A 12,658-nucleotide genomic window follows, 5' to 3' on the forward strand; every position below is an offset into this window, starting at 1 on the left:
TATATCCTGTTGCGCACACACGACCGTGATTTCTGACTGCAAACCCAATGACGTACATATTTTGTCGCGTCAGTTGTTGGGGGCAAATACTCAAAATGGATCGTAATTCTCCAAGAGTTTGACTTGGAATTTACTGCTGCCAAGTCTAAGAAGTCTCTGGTCTTTGCTGAATTGCTCTCTTCTTTGCCATCTCCTTCTGCACCCTCTCTTTCGGAAGAGCGTATCCCGGACGAAACGTTGTTTCTAATCAGCACCCTCGACACTTGGTATGGGGACATCATAGTATATTTGCAGACGTCTTCATTCCATCCCAATGTATCGAAAGACGCTCGACGAAGGATTCGTCATCACTCTCAACCCTATCGCATTATTGGCAATACCCTGTACCGCCTCGGCGCTGATTCTGTTCTCTGCCAATGTTTGACTCTCGAGGAGGCTGAGCAGGTGTTGAATGACTGCCACTCTGGTGCTTGTGGTGGTAACATGTCTGGATATGCCACCGCCCAGAAAGTCCTCCGTGCTGGTTATTTCTGGCCTTCTATCTTCAAGGATTGCATCCTTGCCGTCCGTTCATGTCATGAATGCCAGATCTACCACCGGAAAATGCGTGCACCTCCTGCACCACTGCACCCTGTTGTTACCGTAGGTCCTTTTGCCAAATGGGGCATCGATTATACATCCTGTAACCCTCGTTCGGCTGGGGGGCATGGGTATATCATCGTTGCCGTGGATTATTTCACCAAATGGGTCGAAGCGATGCCTACATTGAATGAAGACGGTCACACAGCGGCGCAGTTTTTATTTAATCATGTCATTACACGGTTTGGAGTCCCTCAGGCTATCGTCACGGATCACGGAAAGCATTTCCATAATCACATGATGACGGAACTAATGACCCAACTAGGCTTGCGTCAAGATAGTTCGACGCCGTACTACCCTCAATCCAATGGCCAAGTTGAAGCTGTGAACAAATTCTTGATCACAATGCTCCAACGTACCGTTGGTACACACAAGTCTAATTGGCATCTGATGTTGTTCCCCGCCTTGTGGGCCTACCGGACCTCTGTGAAGGACGCCACCAGTTTCACCCCTTTTCAGCTAGTTTATGGACTGGAGGCCACCCTTCCTATTGAATGTGAGATTCCTTCGTTAAAGTTAGCTGTCGAGTTGCTTCCCAACACCTCTCCGGTGGAGGAACGGCTTCTTTATTTAGAACGGCTAGACAAGACCCGTCGCTTAGCTTCTCTAGCTATCGAAGCACAAAAGAAGAGAGTTAAGGCTCACTTCGACAATACCATTCAACCTCGTTCCTTTGTTGAGGGAGATATAGTACTGCTCTATGATCAAGCTAAGGATAAGCTAGGGGCAGGTAAACTCGAACCCATGTTGCTAGGCCCCTATATTGTGAAGAGAGTTTTGCAAAAGGGGGCATATGAGCTGATTGACTACGAAGGAAATCCTCTCTACAAGCCCCGTAACAGGATTTATTTGAAAAAATACTATGCATGATTTCATGCACCTAGTTTGTACATACGTGTGTTTTTAGCAACTGTGTTATGTGTGTATGATTTCACGTTTTTGCTTTGGTGTGAAGGCGTGTTTGCCTCTTATTGTGCTTTCTGCTTCTTGTGCAGATGTCTAGTGCACCTTATGTTGGTTTTACTGATGGTGCCTGTCGTAGCACTTGCAATTTGTCTTCTGTGGCGTGGGCGATCTATGATCCTCACGGAGAGTTGCTAGATCTTCAAGGTTTGTGCTTGGGTCGTACCACTAACAATGTTGCCGAATACAGTGCTGTAATTGAGTTATTAGCCGAAGCAGTTGATCTCGGCATTCATGCATTGGTGGTGAACCTGGACTCTCAACTTGTCATCCATCAACTCAACGGGCAGTATTCCGTCAGAGACCAACGCATTCTAAGGTTGTATTTACGTGTAAGATTGTTAGAAAGGAATTTTGATTACATCACATATCAACATATTGCAAGACGATTAAACACATTAACTGATGCATTGGCAAACCATGTATTAGACAGACATTTGCGTAACAGATGAAAATTATACAAGAAGACATATAAAACATAATAAGACCATAGGATAAGCATATATGTATATCATAATGTTTGCACCGTGTGCATCAAAAATAAAATCCTTTTCCAAGCACAGTTTGCATGTGTGTTGTCATGTGCGCTTTTAAGCTTGCGTAAAAATTAAAATATGTGGGTTGTATGTTATGCAACTGATACATTAGATTACATTTGTGTTAGACATTTGCATAGCATATAAAAACATCATCACATGTAAAAGATCCATCCAAAATCAGTATATATATATATATATCATGTGGCGCACCAAGGTGCTCAAAAATAAGTGTATATGTCTAGATAAGGCCTGTGTTCTCAGTACATCTGAGACGCATGTATCTCAAAAAAACATCAGTAGGAAATAAGACCTAGATGTCTACTGTGGTGGGTTATGCTCTCTATATACTACAGCCGCTCGTGCCACCCGCCTCAAAAGGCGGTGCATCCTGGGTTCTACCCCCACTGTATGGATCTGAGATGCTATGCGGACCTCCTCTATCCCCTGGTAATCTGGAATCCCCGCCACTAAGCCCTCGAGGTTCTGTATCACAGTCTCCATCGTATCGACTCATGGAAGAGCCAGGGCCAAGGCTCCAACGCCTTGTGCCTCTCTTCGTGCCTCTGGGGCCAGACCAAGGGGTCTCGTCGGTCCTACATCTGCATACCATAGCATTCATCATAAAGACATGTACATGAAAAATTAAAAACATTACAAAAAATTAAAAATTAAAAAAAGATCAAATGGCTTACCACCATCGTCCCAATGCTCTCCTTCAGGCAGTGGCATGTCTGGATCTCCACGGAAGTCTATGCCAGCATATGGCCAGTCCTCCACAAAAATAACCTGCCGATCCAGCCACTCTCGGAAATATACTCCCCATGCCACTGGTCGGTCGCCACCTCCTCGCGGCATGACATGGCCCCATCGACTAGCCCTCGTCTCTCGGGGGCCTCTGGGTGGATCCACGACCATGTCCTGTAGCTGTAATGTCGGTACCCGCTCTAGCATGAGCGGGAGTAAAATCGAACCATAGCCAAACTGCTTCGACTCACCACGTCGGTAGTTACTCAGCTGTCTCTTCATACTGGTTGTTACTGCTACTGCCCAGTTGAATATCATGGGATTCAAACACTCGAGAGCTAATAGGAGATGGGTCTTCGAAGCCTCTTGATTGGCGAACGAGCCCGCTGCCCGGGTCACCATGAAGAGTATGGTTCGAAGGACGATGTCCTCCACCGTAGGAATAGCTACCTTCCCACTCCGCGTTTTGCGTGCCTGTGGGCACACCCGAGCCATCAGCATATCTAGGGTTTCACCACTAGGTCGCTGCCCCTCCAGAATGGGCATCTCACCTCGACGTGATAACCTGGTCAAAAAATAGATATCTGTATAATCAAACTCGATATCTCGGCCTCGAATCACAAACTTCCCATCAACAGGATTCCAGGCTCTGATTAGGAACTCGAGAAGATCAGGTTGTGCTCGCAGGCGCGGAGTTAGGAATAACTTGAGCAACCCGCATGCCCGCATTGCATTACGGCACCCAGCATCGGCGAATGTCGCTATATCCTCATTATCATGAGCTTGCTCTTGCCAAACAAATGCCATTTTGTCCTGCATGGCCACAAAAAATCATTAGAGCCCTGACCGTTAAAATTTACACGTCCAAATTGTTAAAAATTTATTTTCGCGGCGTCAGCGCGACTGTTTTTAAAACAATCGCACTGATAATGGTGCCCTTTGATATTTTTCTTGGGTCAGCACGGAAGCACACGTGTTTTCCGCGCTGATCCGGGGGTGGTATGTGTAAATATTATTCGGTCAGTGCGGACCCGATGAGGAAATCCACGCTGACCGAGAGCGAATTGAAGTCCAAAAAATTCACCCAAACTAGCACTTCCCACCGTGAAAATGCGACTAAAATGCTTCAAAATGGAGCACAGGAGAAGGAGATCCTACCTGGAACAGATTGCAGGGAGGTTGATGTCCGCACGGGATGGAATTTGGTTCGTCAACCTCGCAGCTCCACAACCTCCTCCACGGCTCAAAATGGTAACAATGGTAAAAACCTCCTTTTACCCCCCTATTTATGGTAAAAAAATTTATAATTAACTATCATTTTTCATAAATGTGGGATTTTGTGATGTTTTTTACCATGTGCTTAGTGCTAATGTCGTTTTACTATGTTTTTTTATGCATGTGGTACATATTATCTCGAACAGGTTTACGCGTGCGGTGTTTCTTGTGCAGATTCTCATACCGGTGGGGTCACGACGGTCCTATACACACTTGGTCCCGCAACGTCGTCTTTAAGCTCTTTTTCGACGTAAAGCAAGAAAATATGGCCGAGCCCCCCTCTCGGCTCGTTAAAAAGAACGAGAGGCGGTCGCCTTTAAAGCTCTTTTTTCGACCGTTTAAACTAAAAAGATTGCCGGGTGTTTGTCGTTTCGAACTCGTTATTGGCTCCAAAACGACGTACTTCTGACTGCTTTTCTACTTTTTCAGGTCAAAGTCACTACTTACGAAAAGTACTCCTCGATCATACTGGTCGGGCGGTTCTTTCGAGCATTTTTTATACTTTTTCGGGCTCGAGAGACACAACTTTACGACAAAGGACCCCCCTGGAGTTTTCTTTTCCGCTGTCTTTTCAGACTCTCTAAACAGGAAAAGACGCCGAGTTCTTCCTTTGTCAGACTCGTTAAAACTTCATGACATCGGACACCATCGAAATGATGCTTTCCAAGCATATGCTATCCCCGCCAAGCTTGTCGTCCAAAAAAAATTGGGGTACCTGCCAGAAATGGTGGGGAAAATGGAACTGTAATAATTGTCGTGTCAGCAGTATGTCGCTCTTGAACATGGCACTAGTCTGCATTCGTGTCTGGGTGGGGATTTCTCATCTTGTTTTACACTAGCCTCCGTGGGTTTGGGTTATCCTATTTGGCCTCTCATCTGCTCATTGCCTTGTCACCATGACCTCTGCTCATTTGATGTCAGATACTGCCAAATCCACTGTCGTGCCGCCCATATATTCAAGAGAAGTTGACCTCTGCAAAATTACAACCTCCCTCTGATACCTCACACAAAATATCTTATCCTTCTCTGTCTCATGTCGATGATGTGGGAAGCATTATGGCCCACCTTCGATCAAGGTTACTTCCTGTCGACTTCAGCTCATTATCCAGGAAGGTGACTTAGAGACTCCCTTCAGGTGCCTTAGAGCCTGCATGCCTCAATGGCAGGTTCTTCGTGTTCGACGTGAGATTTTCATCATTGGCCTCTGATCGAATGATTCTATGGGTGTTCTACACCAGCTCATTGATTCACATGCTGTGGATTGTACCTATGAGTACCTTGAGGACCATTGTCATTATTGGTGGTACCTCTTGCGTCTGTTAACAGTTTTCATTATTGACTGGTAATCGGACGATGTTCATGCATGTTCGACTTTCAGCTCATGTATTCACATGCTTGGACTTGTACTTTGTTCGGGTCGAGATGGAGCGCAAGACCCTGGATTTTTGTCTGTTGCAATCCAAGTTGCGATTTTGTGGATTATTATTACATGACTCGTTGAGGCATGGTTGCGCCCATACCTGAGTCTTTTGGGATGGTTGCGACCATACCTTATTATCATCATGGTCTCTTCAGCTGGGTGGCTACGTCCATACCACAGACCTTATTCGTATGTCTTTTGGATGGCTGCGCCCATGCCTAGACTACATGTAATAGATTCTCAGAGATATCAGTTGTACATACGTGCAGATTCTTCCTGGTGGTGTTCCAGTTCAGCGAGTTTTGTAAAGCATTTCACCCCTCTCACTCTCTCAGGCTTCATGCTTTAGGGGGCATCTGTTACACAGTAATTTGTCACTATCTCCCTATCAGTCTCCCTACTGTGTCATGAGTTCAAATTGATCATGCTCATGCTCTCTAATGTTGCCAAATGACCCACTTTGCCAAAGTTTTTCCCATCATCGCGACTGTTATTAAAATAACCGCACTGAATGGCGCCTCATAATACAACGAATGCGCTGCCAGCGTGGAAGCACACGTGTTTCTCGCGCTGGTCGAATTTCATGAACCAGCGCATCTTCTATTCATATTAGGTCGCGCTAACATAACCTTCCCTGTTATTCAGATGCGATGTCAGCGCTCCAGTGCAGTTATACACCTGCGCTGATCTTGTTTGGGCGAGTTTGTTCTAACAGCCGGCCTTCCAGATGACTCCAGACCTGGTTGTTGGCCTTGTAAATGTCGCCCTCCCTTCTCTGGCATGTCTGTTTCGTCATTTGAGCCACCTTCCTTGGAGATAAGCTCATCCACCCACCATTCATGGAGACTCCTTCTCCTATTTAAGCCTCTACCATTGCCATGAGCAGCTAGTTTGGACAGTGTGGAATTGATAGTATTTTAATGGAGTGCTTAAGCAAGCTAGGCAGATTGTTCTTCAACTTGTCCTGCGATGACACTGGTTGTTGAAACGCGTCGACAGATTGGTTATGTGATTTTGCCGAAGATTATCTAAACAGTGCTTAGAGTGCTGCTGCTAGTGGTGAATTTGATAGGTAGTTGGTGTGACAAGTTTGCGATTGCTAGAAAGCTTAAGGAAGGTTGTGCAGTGTTGCTTTCTTGTGTAAACTTGTGTGAGAGAGAGTTTTTGTCTTGGGAGATCTACCTCCAAGGGTGAATGCTTAAGAGACTTGCTGGCTGGACCCTCTTGAGAAGGATTCGACGTCAGAACTTTGGTTGTACTCCTCTCTGTTATTGATTAATAATAGATGACTACTATTATGGTTCCACTCTCATTTGTCTTTGTAATGGTTAATGTGAGTTATGTCCTTTCTGACTGATGTATAATTGCATTTATTAGATTTCACGCTTGTGTTTGTGTTTCTCTTTGTGTGTGCAGGTGTCTATTCACGAGGATCGTGGAGGATTGTGACCGGCCAAAGCAAAGGAGTGAGAGCGATGACTCTTCATCAAACATTAGCGTTGGAATCCAAGTGTCTATTCACGAGGATCGTGGAGGATTGTGACCGGCCAAAGCGAAGGAGCGAGAGCGACGTCTCTTCATCAAACATTAGCGTTGGAATCCAAGTAGGTTTTCATTGCCCACCTTTTATTTGCAATTAGGAACTTGCATGGTAGCATTGACTGATTGTTGCTAGACCCATACTGGGCTAGTAGAGATCACCTCTATCCATAGAGGGGATTTACCTCTCCAACAATTTGGCGACTCCGCTAGGGAGCTGGCCTTTGTCCCTTTTTGTTCATTCTTGCTTTGAGTTTGATTGTTGCTCTCTTTTCAAAGATTGGGGATTAGTTCTCTGCTTTTGGATTTCCTGGTTCAGTCTGGGAGGTGCCTTGATTGTTTAAAGAGTCATTGCCTTGGTTTGGGAGCTTTTGGCTTGATTCTTCCTGTTTTTTAGCTTCAGCGCAGTTTATAATAAAACAGTCGCGCTGCCATCGCATAGCTGTTTCTGTGACTTCATGGTCATCGCGTTTGTACATTTAATAGTCACGACGGTTCTGAAAATCGAACCAGCGCAGTTAAGCCGTGTACTTCCGCGCTGACAGCGCTTTGTTGCTGCGCGTGGTTTCTGATCAGCTCTTTGTTGTTGTGTATCACCCACGCTGATACCTGTAGAGTTGAATTTTTTTCAATTAAGCCTCCTGAGCCTGTTGGTTTGACTATCCCCTGCTCTTTCCACCTTGTTTATGACTTGATTTCTATTTGAAGCACTTGCTTGGGAAGTCTTGTTGGGCGGATCTTGTTTTTGTGTCTTGTGACCTGGTGTTATCATCCCGATTTCGTTGGATTGGCTTTGTTTTCGTTACTCGTTCACAAAGATTCGTTTACTACTTTCCTGTTGCTTTTGCGAAAACCTTCCTCTTTGCTTGCTTTGCTTGGTTGTTTAGGTGATTGTTATTGAACCAGTCTCTTTGTATTGTTTCGATTACCTCTCACTACCCAGACATGGATTACATTTGTTTGTTATTATTTCTCTTTACCCGCGTTGTGCTGTCTCTCAAAATTCATTTTAAGTGCATTGTGCCATTGGAAAATAAATCGAACTAATATCTTTTGCATTCAGTAGTTAATGGGAAAAAGAGTGTTTCATTGATTTGTGTTCTCAAAAGAAAAAGTTTCATTTCCTTGCCATTAGCTGCATTAGATGGTTTGATTGATTGTGTTCATTTTGTTTGATCAAAAATTCTTAACCCTCTCATAGTTAGAATTCATCAAACGAAATGGTATTCTTTGGCATGTAGTTTGCATCTAGGCAATTGTGAGAGATCACATGGTAGGACCTGAAACCGAAACTTAATTCAAGATCAACCATAAAATAAACTGAATAAACCTAAAAACGCATTGGAACTTAACACAAACAATTAGAGGTCCAGGCTAGAGACGTGCTCCAGCGTCGTTAAACCTAGTCACTGTTATTTCACACTACGGTTGGGTGATTCCTCCTTTTGTGACTCGATAGTGGTCTAGCACGGACTTGAGCTCCCACGTACCGTCGCGTATATAGGGGAGACTCCACTAGGTTATCATCCTTGATCCATAGGAAGCCGAGTCTGCCGCCTTGCAAGCTGTAACGCACCGAACACAGCATTCGGGAAGATTGACTGCAGTACGGAAAGTCCTTGGTTCTCATACAATTGCCAAGGTGTATAAGCAGTTTTACGGATTGCTTGGTAAACCCTTTGCCTATAGTCTCCAGAGTAGTCACTTTTGATCCTTTTCGGACTCCTTAAAAGAAAAGGTGCCAGTGAGCGTCTTGTCACTTCGTGCTGATTAAATATTCGAAGGAGACTAGAGTCATCTTTTCGTCCTTTTCTCGACACTTAAAACATGAAAAGGTCAAGTTTAGTTTCTGTGTCTTAAAAATTTATTCGGCCACGTTAACATCACCTGATTAGATCTTGTGTGCTTTAGTTTGAGTAGGGTCCTTTATCGTTAGACTCCCTTAGGTCTTGTTTGAAGTTTGTCATCCTGGCTGACCTGTCAACTCCCGTTCCAAGTGATCAAGGCTCTCCATCTTCCGCTGCTCCTGAGGTACCAGTTGTAAGCGATACTCTTCCTGTTACCCTGAGTATCCAACCTATCAACTCTCGTGCCCCGGGCAATGAAGATTATGAAGTCGATTGGAACCCTATCTAGGAACCTGACGAGGACGATATTCCTGTTACCCCCCCTGGTGTTTCGTCTCCAATGTCTACCTCCCACATGGATGAGACATCTCCTAACACAAGTGAGACACCTGTGGTGCTGAATATTGACACTCCCATCCCAGCTACTTCTCCACTCCCCCCACGCTATCAGTCATTGAGGGATAGGGTAGCTACCAGGACTCCTGCTTCGACCATGTGGGATCCTCATGTCACTCCCACCACGGGACCTTTTGTTTCACAACCCCATAATACACCTGTTACCTCAGTTCCGATGAATCCAACTGTTTATGTAGCACATTCAACTCCGGTCGTTAGTGCCGTAACAGTGTCTTCATCTTTGAACACTGGTGCTGGTCCCCCTCACGGTCAAGTGAGTAGTGGCCAGCCGGAACTCTCGCCTAGAGTCATCCACCCTGCACAAAGTGCTCCACCCTCTTTTGGTCCTGTTCCAGGAGGGGGGCCATATGATTCCTAAGGGCAAGCTGTTCAGGATCCGAACGCGCAAGGTCCACTCTTTTATTACGATTCTACTGGTCAATACCTTCAACTTTCTCAACCCTTGCCTACTCAACCTTTCGTTGAGGTATCGGTACCGTTATCCATTGCTTGGGACTCTAGTACTCACTCTTTTCATGGAGGCCAAGCAATGCCTACACAGCTCCAAGGACCGCCTAATCAAGGCCAGCCACCTTATGTGCAAGCCCCCCAAGGGTAGCCACATTATGGCCATTCTTACCCAGGACAATCTGGGGGCCCACAAGGACAACCCCATCAAGGACAACCTTCAGCTGCTGGTGGTCCGTCGTTTACCTATCTGAGTCAACCTTCTGGTTATCCGGGGCAACCTGGTCTCTAGCAGGGTTATCCCTCTGGACAAGCTGGACAAACTTATATTCCACAAGGTCAACCGGCAGTCCAACAGGGGTATCCTTCTCGGCAAGGGGGGCAGCCTTACGTACAGCAGGGCCAACCCACTGCTCAGTCTAGTCATCCTTCTTGGAAAGGGGGGCAGCCTTACGTACAATAGGGCCAACCCGTTGCTCTGTCTATGCATCCTTCTGGGCAAATGGGCCAACTTTCTATGCAACAAGGCTAACCCACTACCCGTTTTAGTCATCCTTCTGGACAGGCTGGCCAACCTCAAGGTCAACCGGCCGTCCAGCCTGCTCAACCATCTGTTCCGCAAGGACAACCCTTGGTTGCTCAAGGACAACCTGGTACCCAGCAAGCACATCCTTCTGGGCAAACAGGTCCATCCCAAACCCAACCAGGCCAACCTTCCGGCCAGATGGTCCAAGCCCAACCTGTTCAAGGACATCTTTCTGAGCCCCAAACTCAAATTGGTTATCAAATGCAAGGTGGGCCACGGCCCCAACCTTCTTACCAAGTGCAGCCTTCTTATCAGGCTCAGTATGGAGCTCAGCAAATGTATGGCTACCAGCAACCCCAGGGGAAAACTCAGTTTACCCCTTATCAGAATAATCAACAGATGCAGGTCACTCCTTACCAGAATTATCAGTACGCTGCACCTGCAGGCCAAGTTGCTAATCCATGGGGTGCTGGGGGGCAGACCCAAGGTCAATTGTCTGCATATGGACAGAATCCGTATGGATAGAACCCCTACGGGAAAAATCCCTATGGGAAAAGCCCCTTCGGGCCGGGCCCATCTGGACAAAGTCCATGGGGCAACCACCACCTGGTTGGAACCCTGGTACTACTCTCTTCACAGCCACTCCTAACCCTCAGTTGCCACTACCCTCATTGCCTCTACTGCGTTGTCTCACCGACGATGTACTCCCATTCTTAAGTTGACGAATGATCCCATTCTTACCCATATCATTTCCACCACTTCCTTAAATACCCGGTGATTGCCAATTTGATAAATCTAAACCCTTCCCAAGCCCATGTCCTACCTCACCTGTCTTCTGAACTCACTGATTGACGCTCGCACCTCTTTAAAAGACTCTCACCAGCACCAGCTGCTAAGTGGTATATTCAGCTGAATCGCGAACATTTCAAGATTTCAACTCGCTGGCTATGGCATTCCTAACTCATTTTCAGTTACCCATTCGGTATGAGACAGGGACACATCTCCTTACATCTCTCAAACAGGGCACGGCTACGCATATATCCGATCATATACATGAATGGAGAAGGCATCGTCGCTTGATCAAATTTTGGATTCCTGATCAACTCCTGACCGGTTGGTTCACGACTTCCTTTGTCCCTACGATCGCGCGAGACATCGCCATGGGAGCTTGTGTAACTGAAGAGAAATCTATCACGCGTGCTCAGTACCTTGACTTAGTATACTCTCAGTCGGGTACTTTATATGATTATTTGCCAGACGCCCCGAGGCCTGGACAATCCAAGGCTTCGCCAAAACCATCTGTCGATGGAGTTATTGGCTCTGTAAACTCGTCATCAAAGAAATCGGCCGCGAACCCTGGGAAGCAAAAACAGAATGCTTCTAATGGAAATACTTCTCAGGGCCAATCTAATTCTGGAAGTACCTCCGAAGTAAACGCCGTTCAGTCCACCACGGCGGATAAATCCTCAAAAGGGAAAAAGAAAGGGAAAGCCAATAATAAATCCGAAGAGCCCAAACAGGATTCCCCTAAGCCTCCACCCGAGGAAGGAGCCAAACGAAAACCTAAGTATCCTTGTCTTATCTGTGATGAGGATCACTACACTAAGGACTGCCCAAGGCGGTCCGAAGTTAGTCGATTATTGAAAGGTGCTCCTGGGACTCCTGTCGTGCTTAAAGAACCTTTCCCTTCCCAGCAAACTCAAATGGTGGCAGACCCATTTCAACCCTCTTCCTCGTTTCGCTCTCAAGTATTCATGGCTGGAACAATTCCCATCCATGTCACCACTCGAGCGAAAGAATATCCCTCTCTTGCCGGGAAAGAGCCGGAGGTCCCCTCCAGCGCTCCTCCATCCAGTTCTGGTCCTCTCCACATCGAAAGACCCAGCACTGAGACGATCCCCCGACCCCCTCCGAAAGGTGTACTCCGGAAGTCGTCTTACAACCCTAATGCTCGTGATGCCCAGCATTATAGCATTGTTGAGGACTTAGCTCAGGCTCCGTCTGCTATGTCCACTCTAGAAGTCCTCCAGAGCTGCCCCTCCCAGAGGAAGTCCTTGCTATCGGCTATCGGTGGCATAGACCCGGCTGATTCAGATTTGATTTCTTTCGATCTCGAGGGTTTTACGCCGAGACTGCCTCACCAAGTCGCTTTCCTTATACAGGTCATCATCAATGGCAAAACGATTCATTGTACAGTCATTGATGAAGGTGCCTCGACTTGCATCATGTCTATTGCTTGCTGGAAGGCTATTGGTTCTCCTACGTTAAGTCAGTCTCCTACGACGTTAGAAGCCTTTGATGG

This window comes from Pinus tabuliformis, chromosome 8 (genome assembly GCF_031772625.1).
Source record: "Pinus tabuliformis cultivar Carrire ecotype Pingquan chromosome 8, CPIR1, whole genome shotgun sequence".
Classification (NCBI taxonomy): Eukaryota; Viridiplantae; Streptophyta; class Pinopsida; order Pinales; family Pinaceae; genus Pinus; species Pinus tabuliformis.